Raw genomic sequence first — 22,928 nt, 5'->3', positions numbered from 1 at the left:
TTATTTATGAGAAGATATATTTTCAAATCATGTCTTTTTTCAGCTTGACTTCAGGATGAAGCACTATTAATTAAACCAATCCAATGACATTGCATTCGTTATTCGCGAGCTTTGGTTGCTCATCTAATACACTGACACTATCTACTTATTTTTGTTTTTAAAGGGCCTTAGGATTTAGGAAGTATAAACAAGTACTGTTGTAGGTGGTACTGGTTCTAGAGCATCGTCACCGCCATCCATAAACTCACGACACTTTTTCCTGGCCTTCTCACGTGCAGTGTTCGTATTCAGTGCAATAATCATAAAGGCTAATGTATCCTTAATCCTTACAATGGCCTTATTCGGGGAGATATCACCATTTCGTTGTCTTATTAAAAAAGATTTTTGCAATAATCATAAAGGCTAATGTATCCTTAATCCTTACAATGGCCTTATTCGGGGAGATATCACCATTTCGTTGTCTTATTAAAAAAGATTTTTGCAATAATCATAAAGGCTAATGTATCCTTAATCCTTACAATGGCCTTATTCGGGGAGATATCACCATTTCGTTGTCTTATTAAAAAAGATTTTTGCAATTATCATTATATTCTATTCATCCTTCTTGATAAAAGGAACGGTAATATCAATGGATTAATCTATTCATTAGTAGGCCTCATCACCACTAGCTGATAGCTTCCGAAAAAAAAATACTACAAAGATCGTCCTCAAATTGCTCAACCAAAGAATGATCTGTACAGAAAAGTACTTTATCAAAGCGTTGCTTTGCAACGTATCAACCTTTACCGCCTACACACATTGAGCCATTCACCTCTACCTTGCATGCAATATCATACTTTATATCAATATTAGGATTCCATTTTTATATATGAATTTTCCTTCCCTCAACCTTCATACAGCACATGTTCTCTGTAAACTATTAATTTCAAGAAATTCTACTTTGACCTTCTTACATGGTTTTCATAAACAATAGTTGACACAACAATCCATCTACATGTTATAACATTTGTTCTCAAACAACTTGACTCTCTCCAAGACTTCTTACAGCCTTCCATGATTCAACTATTCTCTTTTTTACCATTTCTATCATTTTACCAAGATTTGTTCCATTCATTCCAAATAACTATCAACAATTCATTAAATTCTTAGTTACAACATTCATGAATATCATTTGCAAAGTGATTGTAATGACGTTAATAGTAGACTACAAGCAGCTTCAGTTAAGCAGCTGGTGGGCCCATATGCGGCACTAACTTTCCGGAGAAAAGGGTTTTCTTCGGTACTTTGGTCGGTAAAGTTGTATCTTTGAAATTCGAAAGACAAGTTCCAAAACCACAGAAGAATTGAACTTTAAACCTCTCATTCAAGTGTCAGTTACATCATATATATATATATATATATATATATATATATATATATATATATATATATATATATATATATATATATATATATATATATATATGTGTGTGTGTGTGTGTGTGTGTGTGTGTGTGTGTGTATATATATATATATATATATATATATATATATATATATATATATATATATATATATATATATATATATATACCGTATTTCCCGTGTCATAAGACGCTTAAATTAGCAAGGCAGTTTAGGAAAGAGAAAAAATTAGATTTTTAAAAACTTCTTAGTAGAAATCCCTAGTTAGCGACACTAGCGTGATTATTGTCTGGTATAGTAACTTTTCTTATTTTGGGTGTATTATGAAATTTTTAAGTTAATATCAATTAGCTATATGCCGATTATCCAAATTTTATGGAATATTCATATAAGAAACCAATTAACCAGTCGTAGTTTCCACCATTACCACACTTTTAGTCATAGTGTTTGGTGTTTCAAGTTTTGTTTAAATGAAAGCAGTGTTGCCAAAGGTTCACAAAATTTTGGTAGAGGTAAAATTCTAATAATATTTCTAGAATTCCTTATATAGCCTATAAATTTTCACACAGAATGTAATTATTGATTAAAGACATCTATAAATTCTTAAAGGTGGAATGCTTTTGCTACTGTTTATAGTTACTTTTCTGCTAACTTGGTAATAATGCACTTTAACAGAGAAATTTTTTCCAAGCAACTGTCTGTGTATTATTTTGGAATTCAGGCAACAAAGTCACTATCGATATAATGCTTTATTACAAAATATCAACAAAATATGAGAAAATAGATATCTACTGCATAAACAACTAATATGTCATAGCGTCGTCTACTACGAGACCACTAGTTGGCCTGTTTGCTTGTGAAAGGGGGTTGGTGAGTCATCAGCTGATTACCAAAACAAACAAATAATTTGCTACTGTCCATCATTAAATGAAGTGCAATATAAAAATAAATGAATATATTGTATATAAATGATAATTGCAGGTTTATATTCTATCCCTCGGGAGTTCGAGTGTTTGTATGGACAGGGCACCAGCCACCCGTTGAGAAACTACCGCTATAGAGCTATTAGGTCCTTTGACTGGATCCCCCTCTCTGGTTACAGCTCATTCTGTCTTTACGTACACATACACCGAATAATCTGGCATATTCTTTCCACAATCTCATCTGCCCCCATACACCTGACAACATTGAGATTACCAAACAATTCTTCACTCAAGGGGTTACCTACTGCACTGTAATTGTTCAATGGTTACTTTCCTCTTGGTAAGGGTAGAGACTCTTTAGCTATGGTAAGCAGCTCTTCTAGGAGAAGGATACGCCAGAATAAAACTATTGTTCTCTAGTCTTGAGTAGTGCCATAGCTTCTGTACCGTGGCCTTCGATTATCTTGGACTAGCGTTCTCTTTTTAGAGGGTACACTCGGCCAGGCTGTTCTATTTTATTCATCTTCCTCTTAAATTTTTTTTTTTTTAAGTTTTTATACTTTATATATGAAAGATCTAATTTAATGTTGTTACATATTTTAAAATAATTCATTAAGGATTTATTATTTCTCTTGTAATGTATTTATTTCCTTGTTTCCTTTTCGTACTGGGCTATTTTTCCCTTTTGGAGCCTTTGGGCTTATAGCATCTTGCTTTTCCAACTAAGGTTGTAGCTTAGCTTCTAATAATAATAATAATAATAATAATAATAACACACACGCATACGTGCGCGCGCACACACGGGCAGACACACATTATCACAAATATATATATATATATATATATATATATATATATATATATATATATATAGAGAGAGAGAGAGAGAGAGAGAGAGAGAGAGAGAGAGAGAGAGAGAGAGAGAGAGAGAGAGTGTGTCTGCACTTTAATTAGACACGAACATGCACGCTGGCTAGCATTCTTACAACCCCAACACGTATTTACGGTGGTTATTATTCAGTGTATGTGTCAATGCTTTGAAAGGGAAGAGACACCTTTCTCGGAACATTGCTCGTACTTTATTAACCACTTCTAGTTAGATAATCAATAAAAAATAAAAATAAATAAAACCTATCACAAGCCTTGTTAAATGACTTATTTTCAAGTCTGTGGACATGTTTATTTTCTATGCCTGACCAACTTATAAGCGAAATGCCATCATAAATGACGCTTTCTTTTGTATCTTGTGTTTACATAGTTGAAATTAAGCCTTAGTATGACTGTCTACTAATTACCTGTACCCGGGAAGATTAACAAGAAGCTAAATCATGCTGTATTTGTTGAAAAATAAAAGCAAAATAAGAATTTCGAGTTGCACGCAAAGAATGACTAAGCTAAATCAAATAAACATTGTGTAAGAACAAATCAAGTGAAATCGTTCAACTGTTGGACTAATAAGTCTACAGAGAATAAATACGTGACGTAAATAGGGAATACAATGATCCGTGTACTGCTCATGTGGCCAAAGAGAATTAAAAGAAAAACTTTCAATCAAAAATGGGTAAATAAAGGGACAGGTCCTCCTCATTTCGAATTCGGTTTCTGTGAAATTACTAAAACTATAAAGAATGAAGTCCTCCTATCTAATTATGTACAAAATAAATAAAATTATGAGAAACCATTTCTACTTTGTCTCAAAATCATAGGCGTAGAAACCTTACTTTGGAAAAATCTCAGAACAGTTCATATGAAAAATTGTATTTTCATCACATAAAGAGTCCTAACTCTAAGGAAATAAAAGGTGGAATCCCTATCATAATCATAAACCTTTACGAGCACAAACAAAACCAACTTGATATAAGAGATGAAAAGCATTATGTAATAAGGGGTATGATGCAAGCAAACACAAGGAGGAAAGCGTCACCACAAACGAGATGAAATCACGCGCATCTTTGGTAACACAGACGAAGGAGACATTTGATACAGGCACTTTTTAAGTACACATAAAGAACGTTTTCTTTTGTTTTGAACTTTCTCTTTGTGGCTTGAGGGGCACTATGAATGTGACAATCCCTTGTCAACACTGTAAAAGGTTTCAGTCAAAAAATCAGCTTATGATAATAATGTTAACAATTAAAAAAAATTAAGGTTATCAAAATATTACCAAATGTATGTGCGATATATATGTGTGTGTATATTGCACACACACAAACAATATATATATATATATATATATATATATATATATATATATATATATATATACATATATATATATATATATATATATATATATATATATATATATATATATATATAGTATTTATACATGTGTGTGTATTGCACACATACTATATAATATATATATATATATATATATATATATATATATATATATATATATATATATATATATATATATATGTGTGTGTGTGTGTGTGTGTGTGTGTGTGTGAGTATGTGTGTTTATTTTCAAAATTAAATCGTTTCCCTTAACAGAAATTGGCTAGAGGAAAAGCTAAACAAGTCACTTGCGTATTCATTCTTTAACTGTTGAGTGCTGGAGCCCATTATGCAGTGAATCCTTCAAAAAAATTACTAGCTTCGTCCACAGAAGACTCACCAGTACCGCATCGAACACCTATACTGTAGACATAATGCGTTATTTTCAATTAATATTCACGCTCCCTGGATATCTCTGATTTAAATTTCCTGCACATAAAATTCACGTAAAACGAAAATAAAAACTTTTATAATATTCGACCCAAGCCAATTGAAAAATGACAAAGAAAAGGACAGAAAAGAAGAGATGAAAAAATCCAGTAAACAACATAAGAAAATCATTTGAAAAGCCAAAAAATGCTTGATTAGTACAACTACTATCAATAATAGTAATAGACTCAGAGTAGAGTAGCCGTGGGGGCCAACAATGGATCGGCGGCCGAAAGTAGAATCATTAATAGAAAACCGTTGGGACCACAATGGGAACAAAACAACGCCCATAGTTTTGCTCTAATCGTAAAAAAGTACATTTATTATGCCCATCCTACTTCGATGAAATCCATTTAGACACATAAAGGCCAATTCTAATGGTCTCGTTATAGAGTTCCACAAATAGGGATCATTTCAATACGACCCTATAACTTTACTCGGTATTGTGTTTACATAAAATGATCTTGTTCACACAAAAAAGGGATTACGGCCACAGAAAATTAGGATATACTTCAAACATTCTCATTATAGTAGATTTACCCTTTTATTTGCACCAAAAACGAGGCTATTGTTGTTCTGGTGTCATTTCAATCGGTTAATTTATACGGAAATAACAAAATATCCCTTCAAGAAAGATAATTTGCTTATTCACTGTTATCGCATGACCTCAAAAGAACTAGTGTACCCATATATATATATATATATATATATATATATATATATATATATATATATATATATATATATATATATATATATATATATATATATATATATATATATATATATATATATACATGTGTGTGTGCAAAATGAATAGACTTGATTGGAGATAACATCGACGTACTTGTAATGAGAAGATTTATACAAAGACATTGTATTTACACAGGATAATGGGATCCCACAGCTGTCAGTTTCTTGATAATTCCAGATTGTTCAGATTTTAGATAAGATGATAATACCGGGTTAACGGAAAAGAGACCACGACTTACATTTACATTTTGGCCTTTGGTACAGACAATTGAAGATGATTCAACAACATTCCTTTAGGTATAGTCATTAACATGGATTATTTTGCTGGTCTCTGACCAGCCAATTCTATGACTAAATCCAGTAAGAGGCCAAAGCATTTAAAAATCCCCCTAGAGACGGCTATCTTATGCAGTTTTCTCCGACAGAAATGCCTTTGGATGTTTGGCCGACATAAAACAAGTGAAGATCTGAGCAAGGAATGCTATATACTATATTATCATCAGTTCCAAAACTATTCTTAATTAACTTAATTTTTTCAAAGTACAATTACATTTAAACACTACCCAAATATATATCTTTGCAAAAGGGCTATGACATTTAAACAATTATGAATTGTTAAACAAAGTATATTATTCATTGTTTCCTTTTTTCTAAGTGGACAATATAAAATGCTTCCTTAGCTTTATTCATACAGTTTTCTAGAAAATATTTGGGATAGCAGAGATTAGTAAGAATTTCTTCAATTTCAATGAAATCATCCTCAATGTACCCAGGGTTACATATTCTAAGTGCCCTAAGGTACATGGAGGAAAAAACAGAATACTTTATATTTTTAGAATAGCCAAAACATCTTATAGGTATAAGATGTTTTTGATAGGTTTTATATATATGTAAAAAATAAATCAATCTGCTTGCCTAACTAATAAAACGTCTAAAAACGGGATACTGTTATTTTCTTCATTTTCTATGGTAAATTTTATGGATGGTACTAATGAATTGATGATTGAAACAAAATCCTCAAGATTAAAATTTTCTTCTAAAATAGCTAAAACTTCGTCAACATAACGATACCAAAAAATTTGGTAGGACCACACTGAAGGAATTAATCTTGATTAAAAAAATCATATATATATATATATATATATATATATATATATATATATATATATATATATATATGTATGTATATATATATATATATATATATATATATATATATATATATATATATATATATATATGGAAAAAAGAGGGGACAATGTCACAAGTGATCATATTAGACAGCTAGACAAATAGGCCTAACGATGAACAGTCAAATGAGATACTTTCACGGCGAATTAATATTTAGGGTTGTTAGAATAATGAATAAATAAACCTATTGTAGATCATAACAATCTAAAGCTTGATAAAGTTGGACATAATGCTTACGAAGATTTCATCGTAATATTGACCACTATAATGTAAGAATACACAGACATCTTTGCTTGTACAATATCAAGCCGACATAGTAGTTCTAATTCTAAATAATTAACAATATATCCAAAACAGATTTGCAACACTTTTCAAGCTGCTTTCAGATTTATCAGGTTAAAATTTCGAATAAGAATAACAAGAGAAACGGAATTGTATACAGAACAAATTCAGAAAAATATTTGGCGTTTCAATCAGCAAGTCTCTCGATTAAAATACAGGAGTGAATATAAATCTATGTAATATATTCTCAGTAGCTATTTCTTTATTCTGAGAAAACCTAAAAACATTTGCAAAACAAATAAAAAAAAGCGATTTCTATGACAATAAACGCTAGCGACATCAAACACAAAAGGAAATTTTTTTCAAAAGCTTTTCGTGATCATCATCAGTGATTCGAGTTCTTAACGAACACTCCACTGACTTCAGTTCAGTTCACGCTCAGTGTTGAACGAAGTTGGTCAACGTATAGCTTGTTCCCGTCGATCCAGGCTCCGTTATTCAACCATATCTGTAGCTGAGGTAAGTTAAAACTTGGTGAATACATTTTACTGTATAATATGATGAATTGGGTATAGAAATATAAGTTGGTGCAGTATGCAGAAAAACTGGTGATCCCTTTTCTTTTTTACATTGGACAAGCGTTGTTCTTACGTTAAGTCTTATATTTCACTTTGTAAAAACGTATAGCCTATGTGTAAGGGCAACGTTGGTCACTTGTTAAGTTGTTATGTATGATTTTATCATTGAAAGATATTCGAGCGTTAAGAGAACATTTCATGTTCGAATACTATTTCAGAACAATAATTGAATACGTTATTGTAGAACAGGAATCCCTCTGTCACCGTGACTCCATGAGACTAGTCTTGGAAGTATCTGTCTGGATGGAAGGAGACTGAGAAAGAGGACGTCAAGATAAAGAAAAAAAATAAGCAAAGTTTATTCGGAGAGGGTTTACGCGTTTGGGATTTGAGTTCAAATTTATTAATCATTTTGCTTATGTCGTATTGTGTATATAGAAAATACTAGTTAGAATCGTGATTTCGAAAATTGCAATACATTTTTCATAGTCATAGCTTAGGTTATGATCAACCCTACCTATATAGGTCTATTCTCTAGAGGGATTTCATCAGCTTGAGGGAATAATGACAAATGAATAAGCAAATAAGCGAGGTGCTGAGTTATCTTCGCTATTAGAAATATAATTAATTTTATCTCTTTATTATTTGACTTTTAATTTACAAACGGAAGACTATAATCAGGTCAGACATATTCACCCACAGCTCATATGTGTAAATTCTGCAGAAAGACAATAACAACGAATATGGCTCTGAAGTGTAGGCCTAAGCTATTGGCCTTATAGCATACCAAGGCCTAGACCTAGGCTATATGTCAGATAGCAACAATATATATTTGCATCAAATCTTGTAATTTAAAAAGGGTGTCTATCAGAGCATAAAGAAGGATTTGTGAAATTTCTCCACACTTTGGGTGTAGCATTCTTCCGGCTTTATCTTCTTCCTAAGCCTATAGGCTTAAAAGAAATTATATAATCGAGAAGGGCGCAGTTCAGGTGGCCTAAGAGCAGGCGAGGAGAGGCAAACTGAGCCATCTAAACCTTCATAAGTTCGGTCTAACGAAATCCTAAGTAAATCCCAAGAGATAAAACTTAATAAAGGCATTAATAAACCAAATACTGTAATGGATAATGATCAAGACTGATAATACAAAGGTTATAGGTTAACTAAATGGTAGACCACTACAATTTATTGAAACAGATACATATAATTCTTCGAAATAGATAGGCCAATATGGAAAATAAAACTCAAATTCCCTGAAAACAATTAGAATAAAGATAGTCTTGTGCTTTAAAATGTGATTATTTTTTGGTATAATATGCGTAGGCAAACTAAGTAATGAAAGGGTAATCTTTAAAAATATAATGTTATTGAGAGAGAGAGAGAGAGAGAGAGAGCGAGAGAGAGAGAGAGAGAGAGAGAGAGAGAGAGAGAGAGAGAGAGAGAGAGAGAGAGAGCAATAAATGTTTAGGATGAGTCTTGACTGTTTATTCATCTGTAGATGAATATCTTTTACTTTTGTAGGGAAAAGAATTAAGATGTAAAATGGTTAGATTCTGTTCACAAGAAGTGTTGGAAACTAAATGGTTAGTTTCTTTAAACTATTATTCTATGATAATTACGCAAATAATGTAAGTTAATAAAATGTGTTTTTAAAATGAAAGATAAAAAACGTTCGCCGATTTCATTAGGTATTGTATCAACGGTTGCCGTTATTCTAAAGGTACTAATTAGACCTAATTAAACTTCCAGATGTTCAATGATCAGAGCATGATATATTTTTAAAAAAAAGTTCGATGCTGCGATATAAGAATGAGCTAGCTTTCCTCATTCGCCCATATTAATGTATTCAAGAATGGTATTTATAGGACCAATTCAGAGGAAACTGGGAATTCTTTTTTGCCCAATTTGAGATGTTTGAAATTGAAGAATATTTGAGGTCAGAGATACATTTCTCTGTTATAGTATTACACTTTATCTAAGCCAATTAAGTCAGCTTTAGGGAGATTACGCATTAAATTGATCGTTAACAAAATGATTTCTTGAAAACGCAACCTTAGATCTAATAATCAAAAGGAATAGCACAATATAATTAAAAACTTTATAAGTAAGGGCTAAGTCTATAGGTCTTACGTTAGGAGCCACAAGTCTAGCCAAATTATGTTTAAAGGTTCCTACAAAATTATGATAATTTAATCATGTGATTTTATTACAATGATGTCTAAGGAAAGTGTGAACTAAAGGTATATGATAGTAGTGGTTATCATGGCTATCAAAGCCTAATCAGGTAGGCCTACTAGGGAAAAGGAAAAAGTTAAGTTATTCGCTTTCATGTATGTGGGCCTACATCCTTTTTTTCTATTCTGATATACACAAATTATATATATATATATATATATATATATATATATATATATATATATATATATATATATATATATATATATATATATATATATAGAGTTCATCTATTGACTTGGAAATCTTAGGTTGAGCTTAAATCAACTCATTTTCCCTTTTCATACGTCACAGATGGCAACTGCAGCAGGATCCATCGACATTGAGCAGAAACCCGAACAACCACCTCCTCGTCAACGGGAAAAACGAGAGCGCAAACGCAGGGCATTTTCCCGCAAAATACTATGCCGCGTAAGTAGCTTCTAATGAGATTTATTAACTGCATGCTTGGTATTGTGATCAGGATGGTACTGTCTGTGAAAATCTGAATGTAAAGGATGGTCAGAATTATGAAAAATCTTTATATATATATATATATATATATATATATATATATATATATATATATATATATATATATGATTGTTGAACTCAGAACTAACTGAACGAACTACGCTGCCAGAGATTAATATCCAGATCATGGATAAGAAATATGATAGGCGCTAATTTTTTTCCAGCAAATTAAGATGAGTCCAGACAGCAGCTTCTTATTTCGTTATTAAAAAAAAAAAAAAAAAAAAAAAAAAAAAAAAAAAGGGGGGGGGGAATTTAATGACAGTTGGGGCAGCCCACATCCACACTTGATCATCATGCTATTAGCCGTCTTGGTGAAGGTAAATATCACGTTTCGACAAACCGCGTATCAGTTCCTGGGACCTTTAGCAACATCAAGGTTATTTTTATTCTTGGTTATTTTAGTTTAATTACCTTAAACTGGTTTACTTCCTCAATTAACTCTCCATTCATCATGGCATTCAGTCTAGCACTATCCTCCCTTGTGCATCTCATACCCTTACATTTACTCACATTAACTTGCAACTTCCCCCTCTCACACATCCTTCCAAACTGTCACTAATTAACACAGACACAGCTTCTCCGAGTCTGCAACCAATACAGTATCATTTGCAAACAACAACGGATTCACCTTCCACTCATGATCACTCCATGCTATGTAAAAGCTCCTTGCTGGACACGTAAAAGGTGGTTGAGGGCATAGGTTATCCAGGATTAGTCTGGGGTGAATATTAGGAATGACTGGCTCTTTCTTTCACCTTTCCCTCTCTTTGAAACAGCACCCATGGTCCTCTGCAAGCTGGCCTTAGCTGTTTGCAGGTAATAACCATTTCCCTTGTATAACCTGTAACCTAGTATAGAAATAATGCTTGTTACATCCCCATACCCTTCGCGAGGTGGGATTGGATAATGTCTATGGTTGATTCTAAAGCCAGGCTGACACTTGCACGACTTTTTGCCACGAATTTGTCGTGGCAAGTCGTGACATTTTGTGGCACGAACTGGGAGGTTCCCGCACTGTTCACGATGAGTTCACGCATAGTTCACGATGAGTTCACGACGAGTTCACGAATAGTTCATGAATGTGTGCCCATTCGTGTTCACATTGACACGAACTGGCACAACGAGTTCTCGTATAGTTTGCGCATAGTTTGCGCACTTCCCCCCTTGGCACGACGAGTTCACGCAATGCGGATGGTGTCGTGCCGACTTGGCCACGCCATATAAAAACGGGGCTTCTCCAACCCGAGGACATTCTTTGATTCGCTGTGGAAGAGACAACAATGCTTACTGTCAGAGACACCATTGCAAAGAGGAGAAGATACCTATACCTGGCAGCTGCTCTAGCCATTGTTGGAGAGCAGCAGAAAAGGCTGGCAGAGGAAGAAGAGAAACAAAAGGCAACCCCACCTCGAAGAAAGATACAAAGGAAAGTGTGGGTCAGGGAATGGTTAACCAGAAGGCACGAGTTTGGACAGTATGACAGTCTATTGACTGCTCCACAAGGAAGATCAAAGGGGCTACAAAAATTACCTCAGAATCACACCTGACCTGTTCCAAGAGATGGTTGAGAAGTTAACCCCTCACCTGCAGAAGCAGTTCACCTTCATGAGGGAACTGCTTCAAGTTGGACTCAAGCTGGCTGCCACCCTCCGCTTTTTAGCCACTGGAAATTCCTATCAAAGTCTGCTGTACAGCTTCAGGGTTGAAGCAAATACCATCTGCAAGTTCATACCCGAGAGGTGTGTAAAGCCATCATCGCGGTCTACAAGGACGAAGTGCTGTGCTGCCCCAAAACTGAAGAGGACTGGAAGGAAGTTGCTGCCAGGTTCAGCTCCAGATGGAATTACCCCAACTGTCTGGGGGCTGTGGATGGAAAGCACATCGCCATAAAGAAGACACGCAATGCTGGCTCTTACTACTACAACTACAAGGGCTTCCACAGCATTGTACTGATGGCAGTGGCAGATGCTACCTACAAGTTCCTCTATGTGAATGTTAGGGCAGACGGTGGTGCGTCGGATGGAGGAACATGGAGCAACTGTTCCCTGCATGATGCTGTAGAAGACAACAGAGCTGGAGTGCCTCAACCAGAACCACTCCCTAATGATGACCCCCCAGTGCCCTATCACTTCGTAGGGGATGACACCTTTGCTCTCCGAACCTGGATGATGAAACCATTCTCCCATCGGTCACAAGTCCTACAAGAACGCATATATAGCTACAGGTTGTCTCGTGCCCGACATGTTGTGGAGAATGCCTTTGGAATTTTAAGTCAAAGGTTCCGTTGCTTCTACACGACGATGCAGCAGAACCCCGACACCATCAACCTGATCACCATGTGTGTCTGTGTTCTGCACAACCTCATCCTCATCAGATACTCACACTCAATTTCAGAAGTGGACTACGAAGATCCGGACACACATGATCTGATCCCTGGTGGATGGAGGACTGAGCAACACCTGCAGGGGCTGGTGCCTCTAACCGGCTATCATACCCAGAAGGATGCAAAGGATCAGCGAGACTACCTTTCACATTACTACATGTCCCCTGCTGGTGCTGTCCGTTGGCAAGAAAGAATTGTAGTAGTTGTTCCATTTTTGAAATAAAAGAAACGTACATTTTTCGTGTGTATTTTTTTGTTGCCCTTTATTTTCTTAAATAAGAAAGCATTTTATTTACATTAAAACAGCAGACATCATATATGTACAAGTATCACAGTCCAATTATTTACAAATATTTACAAGTGTCTCATCTCATCTCAGTCCTTGTCCTTGCTGGATTTTTTTGCCCTTTATTTTTTGGTTTATTTTTCATTCCTTTTTTTAATTTTTTTTTTCGTGTCCATTTTCTTTCACTTTATTTTAAGGTTATACAGAAAACTAAGTGTTTTGAAATAAGAATTCATTTTATTTTCATTAAAACAGCAAACATCAAAATTTTTTTGGTTTATTTTTCTTTTATAATTTTTTCGTTTCCATTTTCTTTCTCTTTATTTTAAGGTTATAGAGAAAATTAAGTGTTTTGAAATAAGAAATCATTTTATTTACATTAAAATAGAAAACATCCAATGTGTACAATTATCACAGTCCAATTATTTACAAATATTTACAAGTGTCACATCTCATCTCAGTCAGTGTCCTTGGTGGTAGTTTTACTGCTGCGTGGGGATGCCTCCTGGACTGGCGTGGTGTTGAGTTCCTTGGAGGTGTAGAGGGGTGAGGGTGACATTCCCTCTTCTAGGTTGCTCTCGACGGACCCCGGGGTCAGGACCGGGAAGCTGAGTGGTGTCAGAGGTGTCTTGAATATGGCTGACAGCGACAATAATGAAGGTGTTGGTGAAGGAGTCTGGACAAGGGTGGGTGACGATAATGAAGTTGATGGTGAAGGAACCTGGACAAGGGTGGCTGACGGTGGAGGTGGCATCCCTGATTGCCACTCCGTGGTACGGGGCCAGGAAGACTGGCCTCAATACTGTGGTGATTGGGGCGGCATCCAGGATGGATGACTGGCTGGACGATGCTGCTGCTGCTGCTCTGGTGGTGCCTGCGGGGTTGCTGGTTGAGGTGGATGCCAGAACTGCTGCTGATAAGGGGGCTGCCAAGGTTGCTGCTGCTGTGGGCCTGGCCAGGTCATCATGATTGGTTGTTGATGTGGCTGCTGGAAGACCTAACGCCACTGCCTGTAGCAGTGTACAAGGTTGAGGTACTCTATCTGGAATTCATGCCAGTAGTCCTCTGGGATGGCATGCATGTGGCCTTCCAGCAGGCACGAAAAATCGTGAACGATCTTGTGCTGGCCGGTGAACGAGGTCCCCAAGGAATCTGCTTTGGACATGATCTGAAACATACAAACATTATTACAATTTAGTACAGCATTTCAATGCAACATATTGAACATTCTATGTCAAAAACAATGGATGAAACTGGAATACAATCTACATGTAGACATTGGGATTCTCACATTTTTCACTACAGTACTGATGTCCTTGTGGGACACCCAGGTGTCGCTGGGTGTGGCTTCTGTTGTTAGGATGGACCGCTTCCCCTTGCCCTTGTCCTTCCAGGTGCTAGTAGATGCTTGGCTGTGGGAACTTGTGGACCTCACTTCATCATCGTCTCCGTCACTGACCGTCACTGCACCTGACTCTGAGCCAGCAAACTGCTCACTGGGGACTGTCTCTCCCCGGACGATGTGTTGTATGAGGAAAAAACATGTCTCCATGATCTGGTCATCACGGGCACTCCTTTGGGGCTGGCCAGCTCCCCTCTTCTTCTCCTTCTTCATAACCTTCCCAACCCTGGTCCTCAAGTTCTCGTAACGCTTCTTGCATTGGCCACCAGTGGCAGGAGGCTCCAGCTGCTCTCCAAGTTGTTCCCACCGGCTGTTCTTGGCTACCACGTCGATCCACTCCTTGTGCTTCTTGTCAAACAGCATGGGGTTCTCCTTCACAAGGTCGGCCAACCTAGTCTCTGCCACTTCAGTCCAGTGGTAGTCAGGGATTTCTTTCTTCGACATCCGGACCCGCTTCTTCTGCTTCATCTCGTCCTCACTGGATGGCTGTCTCTGGCTTGTTTCCTGCTGTGTCTCCGGGATCACGAGATCGAGACTTGATATTGATGAGTGAGAAGAATTATCTCTATAGGTAGTAGGTTGGCCAGGGCACCAGCCGCCCGTTGAGATACTATCACTAGAGAGGTATTGGATCCTTTGAATGGCCAGACAGTAATGCATTGGATCCCTTTCTCTGGTCACGGCTTATTTTTTCTTTGCCTACACTTACACAGAATAGTTTGGCCTATTCTTTACATATTCTCGTCTTTCCTCATACACCTGACAACAATGAGATACTTAACACTTCTTCACCCAAGGGGTTAATTACTGTACTGCAATTTGTTCAGTGTACTTTCCTCTTGGTAAGGGTAGAAGAGACTCTTTAGCTGTGGTAAGCAGCTCTTCTAGGAGGACACTCCAAAATTAAACCACTGTTCTCTAGTCTTGGGTAGTGCCATAGCCTCTGTACCATGGTCTTCCACTGTCTTGGGTTGGAGTTCTCTTGCTTGAGGGTACACTCAGGCACACAATTCTATCTTATTTTTTTTTATTTTTTTTTCTTCCTCTTGTTTTTTGAAATGGTGTGTTGGGCAGGCTTTATAGAAGGGCCATGGATGCTTGGTGGTTTATCAAGAGGTTGTATTTTCCTTTTTCTGATTATTTTTCTTCTCAAAACCATCCTTACTGTCCTCCCTTCAGTTGAAGTGGCTATCCTGGAGGGTATTTAGCCTTGCATGATGTATCAACTCCTCCATGTTGACCAGTTTTTCCGACTTTTTACTATAGTCTATGGGTATCATCAATCACTTTGTTTATAATTCTGTATGTATTGTTTTTGTTATAATTCTTGTTAATCTAGTTTTTAAGTATGATGTCTCTTTTTTATTTCTATTAATTCTTATGCTGTCTGGAGACATTGAGCGAAATCCGGGACCAGTACGTCCTAGATTTCGTCAATGTCGTCTTTTGTATTGCAATATTCGTGGTCTTCATGCAAATATCCAAGACCTTACAGTTGCGTCCAGACAGTATGATATTCTTTTGTGCTCAGAAACTTTGGTTTCTAATATGAGGCACTCATTTGAGCTCCTTATAACTGGTTTTAAGAAGCCAATAATGTTGAAACGTGATGCCATCCCTAGGGTCAGGGGAATGGCGGTGTATATTAGGACCGAGTACCCTGCTTCTCATAAGTCCTGCTATCAATGTGGATGTCATGAGATTCAGGTAATAAAAGTTTGTGGCAGGCATAACAACTTTTATTTGTGTTCGATCTACCGGAATCCAGACATAGATGGTTCTATCTTCGATTGTCTTCTTACCATTATGGCTAAGATACAAGAAACAAGAAGATGATAGAAAGGCTTCTTTTGTCTTTGTTGGTGATTTTAATGCTCACCATAGGGAGTGGTTAAGTTCTATCTCTCCTACCGATCGCCATGGCTTAAGATCTTTAGTCTTTGCCTCTGAATCAGGCTGTGAGCAAATCATAAATGAAGCTACTCACAGGTCTGGTAATTGCTTGGACCTCGTATACACTGACTCCCCTGGCGTTATAACTAGTAAGGTTGGTTCTCCAGTCGGGACATCTGATCATGCCTTGATTTCATAATTAGTGAAGACTGAGCAGCCTGTCCCTGATATATCATATTCTTGTAAAATTTATATGAAATCCCAAGCAGACTGGAATGGGATTTTACCTGATCTTTTGTGCTTGAATTGGTCACAATTATATAATAGTGTAGATCCTGTTGTCCCTTTGAATGAGAATCTAGTCAATATAATTGATAGGCGTATCCCTTCTCGTGTGCTAAGGTACCGAGTGAAGGACAAACCGTGGTTCAATGATGATTGTAGACGTGCTTATTTGGAGAAACAGGAGGCCTATCATCTTTGGAAGGGTAACAGATCAGATTTGACCTGGAACAACTATACTCAGCTTCGAGCTTTTGCTCAGAGAGTTTATGCCTCAGCTGAAAAGGAGTACAATTTAACCATAAAAGAAACACTTTCTGGTACAACTCAGGAACATAAATGGTGGTCTACCCTTAAATCTGCACTCTTTGGTGGTGTAGATGCAACAGTTCCTCCTTTACTTAAACCAGATGGCTCAGTCACTCACTGTCCAAAGGAAAAGGCAACCCTTTTGGCTGAACTTTTTGACAGTAAACAGAGTATTGAAAAACTTGAACTTCCTCATTCCTGTTTTCCTGAGGCTAAACTAACTAGTTTAGCTTTTTGATCTCGTGAGATTAAAGCTCTGTTGGTGGACCTTGATGCTTATTGAGGTGTAGACCCTAATGGTATTTTTCCTTTGTTTTTTATAAAGACAGCAGATTTCTTAGCTCCAAAGTTATCAGTTATTTTGCGCAAGATAGCAAGAAGAGGAGCTTTTAGCACTAGTTGGAGAATTGGTAATGTTACTCCTCTATGTAAATGTGTTTGTGGTAGCTCAAGTCCCACTGATTACCGCCCAATTTCCATAACTCCCATATTTTCTAAAGTTTTTGAACGTCTTCTGGCAAAACGTCTTAATAGGTTTGCTGAAGGTAATCATCTACTCCCTAGTTTGCAATTTGGTTTTCGTAAAGGCCTTGGAGCATGTGATGCCCTTCTTACAATCTCCAATGCTGTACAGAAATCCCTTGATTGTGGTCGGGAAGTTCGTATGATTGGCCTTGATTTTAGTGCTGCCTTTGACCGTGTTAATCATGAGGCCCTTGTTTTCAAACTGAAACAGTTGGGAGTGGGTGGGTCGTTTCTTAGCATTATTATTGATTTTTTAAGTAATAGATCTCAAAGAGTTTTTGTTGATGGGCACCATAGTGATTATAGGAATGTGATATCCGGTGTTCCACAGGGTAGTGTTCTTGGCCCATTACTTTTCATACTATATACATATGACATGTGGTTTGGCCCAGAAAACAAGCTTGTTGCATATGCAGATGATGCTACTCTCTTTGCATCAATTCCATCCCCTGAATGTAGATCTAGGGTTGGTGAATCCCTTAATAGAGATTTAGCTAGAATTAGTGCATGGTGCAAATTATGGGGTATGAAGTTGAATCCTAACAAAACTCAAAGTATGATTGTAAGTAGGTCAAGGACGGTGGCTCCTCAACATCCGGATCTCAGTATTGATAATGTTTCTTTGAATATGTATGACTCTTTCAAAATTTTAGGTGTGATTCTCGACAGTAAATTTACTTTTGAGAAACATATAAGGTCTGTGTCTTCTTCAATTGCACAAAAAATAGGCTTATTGAGAAAGTCTTTTAAGATTTTCGGTGATCAATCTATTCTGAAGAAGTGTTTTAATTCTTTCATTCTACCTTGTTTTGAGTATTGTTCTCCTGTCTGGTCTTCAGCTGCTGATTCTCATCTTAATTTGTTGGACAGAAACTTACGGTCTATTAAATTTCTTATTCCTGATCTAGATATTAATCTCTGGCACCGTCGTTCAATTAGTTCATTATGCATGTTGCATAAGATTTTTCATAACTCTGACCATCCTTTACATTCAGATCTCCCTGGACAATTCTATCCTGTTCGTAATACTAGGCAGGCAGTTAATTCTAATAGCCAGGCCTTCTCCATCACGAGGCTCAATACCACGCAGTACTCTAGAAGTTTTATTCCAGCTGTTACTAAGTTGTGGAATGATCTTCCTAATCGGGTGGTTGAATCAGTAGAACTTCAAAAGTTCAAAGTTGGAGCAAATGCTTTTTTGTTGACCAGGCGGACATGAGTCTTTTTATAGTTTATTTATGACATATTTGTTTTTGATGTTGTTAATAGTTTATATATGACATGTCTGTGTTGACGTTGTTACGTATTTTAGAATGATTTATTGTTAATTTGTTCTCTTCATTTATTTATTTCCTTATTTCCTTTCCTCACTGGGCTATTTTTCCCTGTTGGAGCCCCTGGAGCATCTTGCTTTTCCAACTAGGGTTGTAGCTTGGATAGTAATAATAATAATAATAATAATATCAGCGGTCTCTGCCTCTAGCCTGTTGGCTTCTGGCCTTCTCCCACTTCCTTTTATCAGCTTATTTTTAGGTATGTTGTCTCTTCGCTGGCGAGCTCTGGAATGGCGAGCAGTGTCCTCGAAGCTCTATATATGCCCCCCAACACTGACGCGAGCGCTAATGTCGCAGAGTAGTCGTGAACTTGCGTGAACTGGTCGTGAACTGGTCATGAACTCCTCGTGCCATGCAGTGTGAAGTGTGTAAACTAGTCGTGAACTGCTCGTGCCATCAATGCGTGAAGTACACGTGGCCATGTCTGCGGGAAGGCACAGCCACGCTGTGATGCGCTCATATTCGTGAACATGTCGTCAATTACTCGTGAACTCGACGTGAACTGTTCGTGAACTATTCTTGGCAGTTTGTGACAGTCATGGCATGGCACGCATCCTCCCGCATCGTCCTGACGAGTTCACAACGCGTTCACGAACAGTTCGTGCATAGTTCACGAAAATTTTGTTGTGACCAAAATTTTGAACATTTCAAAATTCTCGCCAAGACATGCCATGATGTCACGACAGGTTCACGACGAGTTCACTCCAGTTCACGATGAGTTCATGCCAGTTCACGACTCGAGTCGTGACAATGCGTGCCACAAATTCGTGCAAGTGTCAGGGTACCTTAAGATTCCTGTTCATCTGGGAAAACTCTTATCCAGACCAGTCACATGGCTAGTATCACAAGCACAGTAGTAGGACAGAATGCCTAAGGAGGTTTCAGGATAATATAATTGAAAAATAAAAGTTAGAAATTTGGATACAAAAATTAAGTGCTAAGGAATGTTAGCACAGAATAATGGAAATGTGGATCTTAGGCTTTTCATAATTCAGAGGAAAGGTATATATATATATATATATATATATATATATATATATATATATATATATATATGTATATAGCACTAAAGTTTTGCTGACTAATAATAATCATAATAATAATAGTATTAAAGTGCGCGTTTTTGGTGCTGGTATTAATGATTGCATGAATTGTCTATAATTGCAGTAATGAAGTACAGATACAAATAGGTGAGACTAGATATTGGCACATTTTCTTATCTCAAGCTTAATTCTTTAAAGGTAAAACATCTGTAGGCTGTCATTTCTATTTTTTTTTAAATCACGGTATTTTTTTTTTTTTATGATCAACTCTACAGAAAAGGACGATCCCTCTACAACGCCTGTTTTATTTATTAATTTCTTATTTTTTTTTTCAGATCCTAAGCCTAACAATGATATGGTTAGTTATCTTCATGTCAGTGGGACTACTCATCTGGTTGTTATGTGAGTTGTTTCAGTTCATTATTTCAAGGCCTGAAACCCAGCACAGATTGGAAGACAGCCTCCACCCATCGGGATTTAAAGTCCTTATGACTGTGTTTGGTGCAGGATTGGCAATTATTAACTTAATTTGCCTTCCGTGTCTACTGTTTGTGGAATCGCCACTCTGGTTTCTGGGGGTACCTCCTCCCTGCGACTAATCGATATTTCTTTCTTTCTTACGTAAGGCACATGTTTTTTAATAGAATTGTAGGCTAAGTGTCTCATGGCAACTTTTATTTAGAAAAAAAAAGTATTATTTGTTGTTTCCTTCTTACATGAGCCACATTTTAATAGCATTGTAGGCTGTGTGTCTCATGACACAAGTTTTATCAAAGCTACTAGATTACTTCTTTTGTTTTATACTTCATTTAGTTTTGTGTACAAACTGACATACTGTATATTATAGAGGGAAAATGTTTATTTGATTCTATCAACAGTTCCGTAACTCCAAAGCTGATGTTTTTCAAGTTTTTTTTTTCTTTACCACTGTAAGGATTAATATTCCAATATTGTTAAAAATTGTGAAATGAATAGACAACCAACTCTGCAATGAATTTTAATATTTCAGGAAATCCTTTTTTTTACTAAGAGGAAAATGTCTGTTTAACATGAAAGGAATAAAGCATTTATTTCTATTAATGGCGTCCTTATTTCACCATTTACTCTTCTTTCAGAATAGATAGCGGTTTCTGCGGCTTCGGGTGTTCACCTGCCATGTTCAACCGTTATACACATCGTAGATTATGTAAAATCAACATAAATGGTTTAACAAAAAATAGCAAAACAGTAACAGCAAAATGGAAATAATAGCCAGCATACATAAACAATAACTATATGTAAGATTTAACATTTTTACAATATTATACAAGGTTCACAGAATATTCACAGCACACCAAACTAGATAATATTAATTTACATAAATTAATCTAGGTTGTAGGCGTGGGTAGCCAAAGCAAAGTTAGATACCCATAGAGGCAACATAATAGAAATCATTGTGTCCATATATCTTTTTAATCATTCCATCAATGATAATGCCAAGTAAATTCAAAGTATTTGGCTGTTATATACGTGAAAAATTAAAAACTCAAATATGAAATAACATCGATTTCCAAAAGCAAACACATACATAGTTTAGTAGATACCTGTATGTTGCTGTGCACACAGAATTAACGATTTATAGGCTACTGCTTGCTCGATTCATTTAAAACCAGTGGATTACAGAGATGACATGAAGGCTCGGTTACTAGGTATTGCTGCTTTTTTTCATTTGATGAAATTAGTATTAAGAATGAAAGGAGCTATGACAAAGGGACATTTTCCTGCAGTTTGTGTCCTATACAAACTGCAGGAAAATGTACAGGTGGCCATGTTGCAAGGTCTTGCGCGCAAATGGATAAGGCCAATTTACTGCCAATTCGATCAAGGAGATATGCACAAAGTACTATTAGAAATGATATCAAAGGTAGAACTAAGATCTAGGTTATGCTGTGGGAGCAGTGGTGCATAACATGGGTGCTAAAAATCTCTGTATGTGGAAACAGTAAGTTAACTGGCCCTCTTGAAAATCGGACATCTTTCAAAAATCCTAAGGCAGAATAAGTTTTTGTTCTCATATGTTCCCCAATTAATCAAATTAGTTAGAAATAGTTTTATCGCCTCCGGTGTTTTCTTCAAGAATGGAGAGTGTATTGCATATGCTGGTATACGAGAAGTGCCTACTAAAACAAAAACAGAATATGGGCTTGCATATAAGATTAATTAAATGCATTTAAATCTAGCAGTTCAATTACTATCTATAACCCCATTAAAATATTTAGGGGAAGAGTAGAAATCAAATTTTATTCTTTCATAAAATGACTGGTTCGACATAATGAATTCTTCATCCGTGTATGGAGAGTTTGGGTAATGGCAATGCTTTTGGTATCCATGTAGAAAAACAAACGGGTACACTGCTCAAGGTCATCGAGGTAGTGAATACTTTGAGAGTTAAAACCCTTAATACAAAAAGTCTTTTCCAGTTCCAGGAAGGAATAATTCTATCATGTGAATCTACCATTGTTTTGCTTGGTATGTTAAAAGGCTCTCATGCTATTGACTACCTACTGACACAAAGATTGAATCAAGATTGCCTTGAATATTTCTTTGGGCGTATAACCGTGGCCACCATGAGAGATCTCGGTGGCTACGGTATATGGTAAATGGATGGCCGCCATGATCATCCACATATTGTGAACTTTATATTTAGGCTAAAAATATATGCTATGGAATGAAATAAAAGCAATAAGTGAAAAATGCAATATCATCACTGTTGAAAAATCGCATGAATCTGCTAAAGATGATGAATATATCACCAAAGAACGGGACTTAGAATTAGAACTATGTCTAACAACACAAGTGTTCATCACTTCAAATCTCACTTCTGTTTTTCTCTTTCCA

The 22,928-nt window shown here is 36.4% G+C and overlaps 1 protein-coding gene and 1 long non-coding RNA gene across 4 annotated transcripts in view; one reads left to right on the top strand and one right to left on the bottom strand.

Moving 5' to 3' along the window:
- The window catches only part of LOC137641340 (uncharacterized), an 826,722-nt gene that overhangs the window by 681,417 nt on the left and 122,377 nt on the right, over nt 1-22,928 (bottom strand). The window lies entirely within an intron of this gene.
- LOC137640471 (uncharacterized) lies at nt 7,672-21,075 on the top strand. Its single transcript, XR_011044358.1, has 3 exons — nt 7,672-7,784; nt 10,373-10,489; nt 20,387-21,075. It is a non-coding gene; the product is annotated as an uncharacterized lncRNA (long non-coding RNA).

This window comes from Palaemon carinicauda, chromosome 5, assembly GCF_036898095.1.
Source record: "Palaemon carinicauda isolate YSFRI2023 chromosome 5, ASM3689809v2, whole genome shotgun sequence".
NCBI classification, from domain to species: domain Eukaryota; kingdom Metazoa; phylum Arthropoda; class Malacostraca; order Decapoda; family Palaemonidae; genus Palaemon; species Palaemon carinicauda.
Note: the sequence above shows the minus strand (reverse complement) of the source record. Positions and strands in the feature narration are given on the sequence as shown.